The sequence below is a fragment of the Macrobrachium nipponense genome, chromosome 18 (assembly GCF_015104395.2).
Source record: "Macrobrachium nipponense isolate FS-2020 chromosome 18, ASM1510439v2, whole genome shotgun sequence".
NCBI classification, from domain to species: domain Eukaryota; kingdom Metazoa; phylum Arthropoda; class Malacostraca; order Decapoda; family Palaemonidae; genus Macrobrachium; species Macrobrachium nipponense.
The window spans coordinates 52616492-52623991 of record NC_087211.1 but is presented as its reverse complement, the minus strand read 5'-3'; positions in this window follow the sequence as shown (position 1 = coordinate 52623991).

The window sequence follows — 7500 nt, the reverse complement described above, 5'->3', positions numbered from 1 at the left end:
TCATTATGACAATTATCAGTGGAGAGGTTCCAGAGTTCATAAAGGTGTACTGCTTTGCTTGTATTTAAATTTGTATGTCATTGTTGCCAGAGGTTTAGCCTTCGTTACGTATAGCCAATCATCCATCGAGAAAGAGGGAAGAAATGATGTCATAAGTTACGTAAACGAGTGGCGTTCGAAACCTTTTCTCTGAGTAAGTTGGCCCGTCTTAAAAAAAGGTTACTTTTGCATTATAAGTACCAATTTATTCAACCTACGTAGTGCAGAATACACTCAAAATTTATGTGTTGATATAATATGTATTCTGAATAAGCGTTATATTTATGAAATGCATAGATAAAAAGTTATTGCGAAAAAACCGTGTTACAGAGGCCCTGAATCTCATAGTAAGACATTGTCAAGAAACGTTCCTTGACAATGTCTTAGTAAAGACGAAATAGTGCTTGGATTTCTGCCTATCATTTTCCTATGGTATTCGCCTATTTAATGAAGTCACGTGCATCTACTGTGGTTTTTTAAGCATATATATATACCTATATATATATATATATATAGATATATATATCATATATATATATATATATATATATACATACATACATAACATACACATACATCATTATATACAATAAATTATATATTATATAATATATATATATATATATATATATATATATATATATATATATATTAAAAACGGTGAAACAATGATTCATCTACGCTGTTTCCCCATGTTTAGTACTAGCCCCTAGGGAGTCAAATGTATTTCGCCGTGTTTAGCACTAGCCCGGGGGGATCAAAATGTCCCTAAGTGCATTTGATGCCCCCAGGGGCTAGTACCAAACACAGAGAAACAGCGTTGACGAATCACTGTTCCACTGTGTTTAGTACTAGACTCCGGGGGTTCAGATGTTCCTAAGCGAAATGGCCATTCACATACTCCGTTGGGATTCGTGAAATTCCCTGATTTCACATATTCCTGTATATATATATATATATTATATATATATATATATATATATATATATATATATGGATGAATAAGTACGTTATTATTATATAATTGCGGCACTGCTTACTTAAAAACATAAAATACCCACGGGAAGAGGTTATTTATTCTATTGGTATACTATGTAAATTATATAAATGTGTATACACACACACACACACACACACACACACACACATATATATATATATATATATATATATATAATTATATATATATATATATATATATAGAATATTATATATACATATATGTATACTGCAAATTTATCATCCGAATGCTGACCTGTTTCCATGACCGCAACAACCAACAGTATTATCAACTAAATTTGACATTATGGTCACAAATGAACCTTAATTACACATAACCATGAAGTGATTATTACCAACCTCAGTAATTCGTCGTCCAATTAACGATAATAAAATGTTGAAATTGTTCAGCAAAAGTGTAAAACTGAAAATGGGAAAACGTCAAAACCTAAGCAAAAGTAAATGAATCCCAAAATATTACGCCAGAACCAAATCTTGTTTCAAGGTGGATTTTATTTATTTATTTTTTTATTTATTTTTAAGTGCTCTGAAAAGAAAACTATTGTGGTGGCTTTGTCTGTCCGTCACCACTTTTTTTCTGTCCGTCCGCCCTAAGATCTTAATTAAAAACTACTGAGACTAGAGGGCTGCAAATTAGCATGTTGATCATCCTCCCTACAGTCATCGAACATACCAAATTGCAGCCCTGTAGCATCATTAGTTTTTATCTAATGTACGGTCAAAGTTAGCCATAATCGTACGTCGGGCAACGATATAGGCCAGGCTATGGTCCGCGGTTCGTACAGCATCATACCGAGAGCACCGAAAGATATATGTATCTATTTTACTATGTTCTGAAAACTGTGCAGACCCCGAAATCGAGCTGTCAGTGTACAATAAAACTCTCGTTGGAGGCTTAGGCAGCGCCACGAGTAAAGTGTCTAGTCAGTCCCTTACGACGCTCCTGATTGGCTGTTGATAAGCCAATGGTAGGGCTGGAAACTCTCAGTCTCTCTCAAGAGATTTCACATAAGCAGGATGTATGTTCCATCTCTTCTGAGGGAAACGTCTTTCATGAGAGGTGGAACATACATCCTGTCTATGTGAACTCTCTCAAGAGACTGAGAGTTTCCAGCCCTGCGACTGGCTTATCAACAGCCAATCAGGAGCGTCGTAAGGGTCTGGCCTAGACGTCAAATGCACGTTTTTTTTTTTGAATCTACTATAGTCAGAAAATACCCCCTGGGAAATGTCTTGACCAGAATCTGCAATCTGGGTTGTAGGGGCGTGGGTCCTTTGCTGCAACCCCTTTAATTGCTTCTGCTATACCCCTGTTCATATTCTCTCACGCAAAGAAAATACCATGAGTGGCGTCAGGAATCTTTCACTGCATATAAGGGCACATAGCATCTTTCTTAGATTTTACTTTCCATGCTCTCCTAACAAAATTGGCAAGAGAGACCCGTAGAGAGTTTGGTAGTAGTCATGCAGATATCTGAGTGGTGGCATCCTTCCGCTGGGAATGTCAATTCCCATTGGAATAGACATTCTTCTCTTTAAAGCTGGGTGGACTGGTGGGCTGTTACCCATGAAAGCTGGTTGAACTGGTGGGCTCTAACCCATTAAAGCTGGGTGGACTGGTGGGTTGTTACCCATTAAAGCTATGTGGACTGTTGGGCTGTAACCCATTAATGCTGGGTGGACTGGTGGGCTGTTTACCCCCATTAAAGGTGGTTGAACTGGTAGCTGTTACCTATTAAAGCTGGGTGGACTGGTGGGCTGTTACCCATTAAAGGTGGGCGGACTGGTGGGCTGTTACCCATTAAAGCTGGGTGGACTGGTGGGCTGTTAGCCATTAAAGCTGGGTGGACTGGTGGGCTGTTACCATTAAAAGTGGGTGGACTGGTGGGCGGCAAGAGCTAATGAGGTATCCAGAGGCGACTTAAAACATCTGCTTCCTAATTTATCTGTAGACACTTTGCTCTGGAAGCCTTGAAATCTCTCGCAGGAAATTAGTAAGAATTCCTCTCCTATTTCTACAAGTCTTTCAAATGAGAGGAGGCGAGAGCTTTTTCCCGTACTTAAAGTCCTGGGTTCGATCCTAGTGTAAGGTAGAAGGTTATTTCTAGTGCTGATATCCATTGTTATTATTATTATTAAAAAATCCTCATAGTAGAACAAGTCTTCAAATGGAGAGACGAATCCACAGTTATGTCAGTGTACATGTATTTAAATCTAAAACTTTAAGGATGACTTTCCTTAAAGTTTTAAATTTAAATACATGTACATTGATATAAACTGGGGGATTTGGATTTTTTTCTCCATTTTTATTAATATTATATTATTATTTAGTAATTTATTTTGCTGCGACAGTTGAATTTCCCAGGTATTTCAAGCTTATTATCAAAATCGTCTCCAAAGCTTCTCCTTTTGCTGTATCTCCTTTCATATTCTCTTTCTTCCATCTTACTTTCCACCATCTCCTAAAAATAATTGTATTATATTGCAACTGTGAGGTATTCCTCCTATTACACCTTTAAACTCTTTCTGTTCCCTGTTTCTCTTTCACCGGTGAACGACCTCATAGGTCCCAGCGCTCGATTTTATGGTAAAACTTCCGTATTCCATCGATTCCTTTGCAAAATTCCTCCACTCGTGCTGTCTTTCTAGCTCATTATCTTCCACGAATCTCCACTTATCTCCGGTGAGTGCAGTACAAATAATGATAATGAGAGCGCGAAAACCACAAAAGTCCGTTCGCAAAAGTACTTTTTGGGGTGGGGTTTGGGGGGGAGGGGTGCTGCCCCCGAATGTTTCCGTATCGTGAGAATCATCTTCCCCTAAGGAACCATTCTCTTCCCCGCCACCGGAGAGAAGGTCTTAAACTCCGATGTATGGAGCCATTTCCCCCTGACGTTTAAGGAAGAAACGACGGTTCTTACCAGATAGTTAAGGCACTTCACTCCCGGTCTGGATTGAGCATAAACTGGAGGAATCTTCCCCCTTAGTTTGTTTTCGGGGGGGTGGGGGAGGGTTCAATTATTGGATTCCCCCAAAAAACTGAGGGAGGGGAAAATCAAGGAAAGGGGTTTTAGTGATTACGAAATCAGTTTCTTTTTTTTTTCTTTTTTTTTTTTGCCTCCAACGGCTCTCGCTTGATATTCGTTTCCACCTAAGTTAAAAAAACTCGAGCGACATAAAGATCTTATTCCAGAAAATCAGAAAGTGGAAAAAAGGTCTTGCAAAAGAAAAGAATGCATAGAAAGTGATGGAACTAAAAAGTAAGATAGAAAATAAAGAACAAAAGATTATACATTCAAAAGAAAATGAAAAACGGGACTTGGAAGAAAAACCCTAGGAAATATCAAGCAAAACCCCAAACTATTGTACTCATATGCGAAAAAGATGAAGAAAAGAATAGAAATAGGCCCTCTAAGAATTGAAGGGAGATTAACGAATGAAAAAAAGGAAATATGCAACATATTGGCAGAAAGATATAAGAGAGAATTTACCCCTAGAATTGATAATGAAGATAATAACACAGAAATAAGGGATGAAAATAGTGAATATTTATCAGACATAGATATTAATGAAGTTGATATTGTGCAGGCTATTAATGAAATTAAAAATGAATTAGCAGCTGGGCCTGATGGTGTCCCTGCTATTTTATTAAAGAAAGTAATTTATTCTACCCTAAATATTATTAAGGCAAAGTGTAGATACAGGCAAGATTTATGATGAGCATAAATTAGCATATATTACCCCTACTTTCAAAAGTGGATCAAGACTAGAGGCAAGTAATTATAGGCCTGTGAGTCTAACATCACATATTATGAAAGTGTATGAAAGTGTAAAGAAGAAAATTATTATGAAACATTTAATAGAAAATAATTTGTTTAATATAGGACAACATGGTTTTGTACCCGGAAAAAGTGCACAAACCCAACTGTTAGTCCACTGTGAGAACATATATAAAAATATGAAAAACGGAAAAGAAACAGATGTGGTTTATCTAGACTTTGCAAAAGCTTTTGACAAGGTAGACCATAATATATTAGCGAATAAAATTAGAAATCATAATATAGTGGACAAGGTGGGAAGATGGATAAAAAGAATTTTTACACAACAGAAAACAGATAGTTATTGCAAACGATAAGAAATCGGATGAAGCTAAGGTAATATCCGGTTTGCCTCAAGGTACGGTGCTAACTGCATTGCTGTTTGTTATTATGATTGCGGACATAGACAGTAATGGTAAGGACTCGGTAGTGAATAGTTTCGCTACAAAGAGACCTTAACAAAGTATATGAATGGGCAGAGGTAAATATGGATGGTATTTAACTCTGATAAATTTGAATCAATAAATTATGGAGATAGAGAAGGAAAGCTATATGCATATAGGGGACCTAATACCGAGACAATCACATATAAGGAAGCAGTTAAAGACCTTGGTGTGATGTTGAATAGGAACATGTTATACAATGATCAAATAGCAATTCTACTGGTAAAATGCAAAGCAAATATGGGAATGTTGTTACGGCACTTCAAAACAAGAAAAGCTGAACACATGATTATGCTTTATAAAACGTATGTTCGTAGTCGACTTGAATATTGCAATATGATATGGTACCCACACTACCAAAAGGATATTGCACAAATAGAGAGTGTACAAAGGTCCTTTACAGCTAGAATAGAAGAAGTTAAGGATCTTGACTACTGGGAAAGACTACAATCCTTTAAAGAAAAATTAATATAGTCTAGAAAGGAGAAGAGAACGCTACATGATAATTCAGGCATGGAGCTAAAAATATCAGAAAGAGCAAGCAGAGGTAGATTAATAGTGCCCAAAACTATACCAGGTAAACTAAGGAAAGCAACAGGACATTAATCCACTACGCACCAGCATCGACAATGCAGCGTCTATTCATTGAGTTGCCAGCCTCATGTGAGAATATATCAGGAGTGAGCGTAGATGTATTTAAGAATAAGCTCGACAAATATCTAAGCTGCATCCCAGACCATCCAAGATTGGAAGATGCATTAGCAATTCTCTGGCAGACATCAGAGGTGCCTCACACTGAGGGACCTGGGGCAATCCGAACAAGATGTAAGGTCTGTCAGGTAAGGTAAGGTTTCTCTTTCTCTCTCTCATCTCTCTCTCTCTCTCTCTCTCTCTCTCAGTTGTGGAATAAATAGTGCTGAAAACTACAGATACTCGTGAAAGGTCTTGAGAGTCCCTGCTAGTGGAGATAGTTGAAAGTGAAGGATGACAGCAGGATATTTGAATATGTATTTTGGAATAAATGTGATCAATGATGACTGATGGAAGAAAGAAAGAGGACACGAGTCGCAAAATAATATAATTGGTAAATAGATGATTAGATATTTATATTTACTCTCAGATTCAGGACCAAATCACAGCCACAGATGTGCCCCAGCCAGTTATTATTATTATTATTATTATTATTATTATTATTATTATTATTAGTATTATTATTATTTGTGTAGTTCCTCGTTGGACAAGTGGTTTTCGCGCTCGGCTACCAATCCGGTGGTCCGAAGTTCGATTCTCAGCTCTGCCAATGCGGAATCAGAGGAATTTATTTCTAGTGATAGAAATTCATTTCTCGATATAATGTGGTTCGGATCCCACAATAAGCTTTAGGCCCTGTTGCTAGGCGACCAATTGGTTCCTAGTACTTAAAAATATCTAATCCTTCGGGCCAGCCCTAGGAGAGCTGTTAATCAGCTCAGTGGTCTGGTTAAACTAAGATATACTTACTTTATTATTATTAGTGTATGCTGGAAACAGACCTTCTCTCAAACGTGTTTTATAAAAAACATGGCAGAATTCACAGAACTGATTTTATACAAAATTCTTTCAATTCTCCTAATCATAAGGAGAATTGAAAGAATTTTGTACAAAATCAATTCTGTGAATTCTGCCATTATCTTTAATAAAAATGTTATTATTATTATTATTATTATTATTATTATTATTATTATTATTATTATTATTATTATTATTATTATTATTATAAGTGTATGCTGGAAACAGACCTTCTTTCAAACATGTTTTATCAAAAAATAATGGCGGAATTCACAGAACTGATTTTATACAAAATTCTTTCAATTCTCCTCATCATAAGGAGAATTGAAAGAATTTTGTATAAAATCAATCCTGTGAATTCTGCCATTATTTTTAATAAAATATTATTATTATTTTTATTATTATTATTATTAAACTTTTCAGTTCTTGCCTCTATTGCGTATAACATTTAATCCCCAATTTGCTATTTTTCATGAAGCAATATAATGAAACTCGACCGTAACCAACGCCGGTGAATGTAACACCCAAAATCATATCCTCCACGATGAGCACCAATAAATAACGCAGCGCACATCTGCTGTTATAATAATTGCTGGACTTTATCAAATCAATTATCAGCCGCCAGATCGACT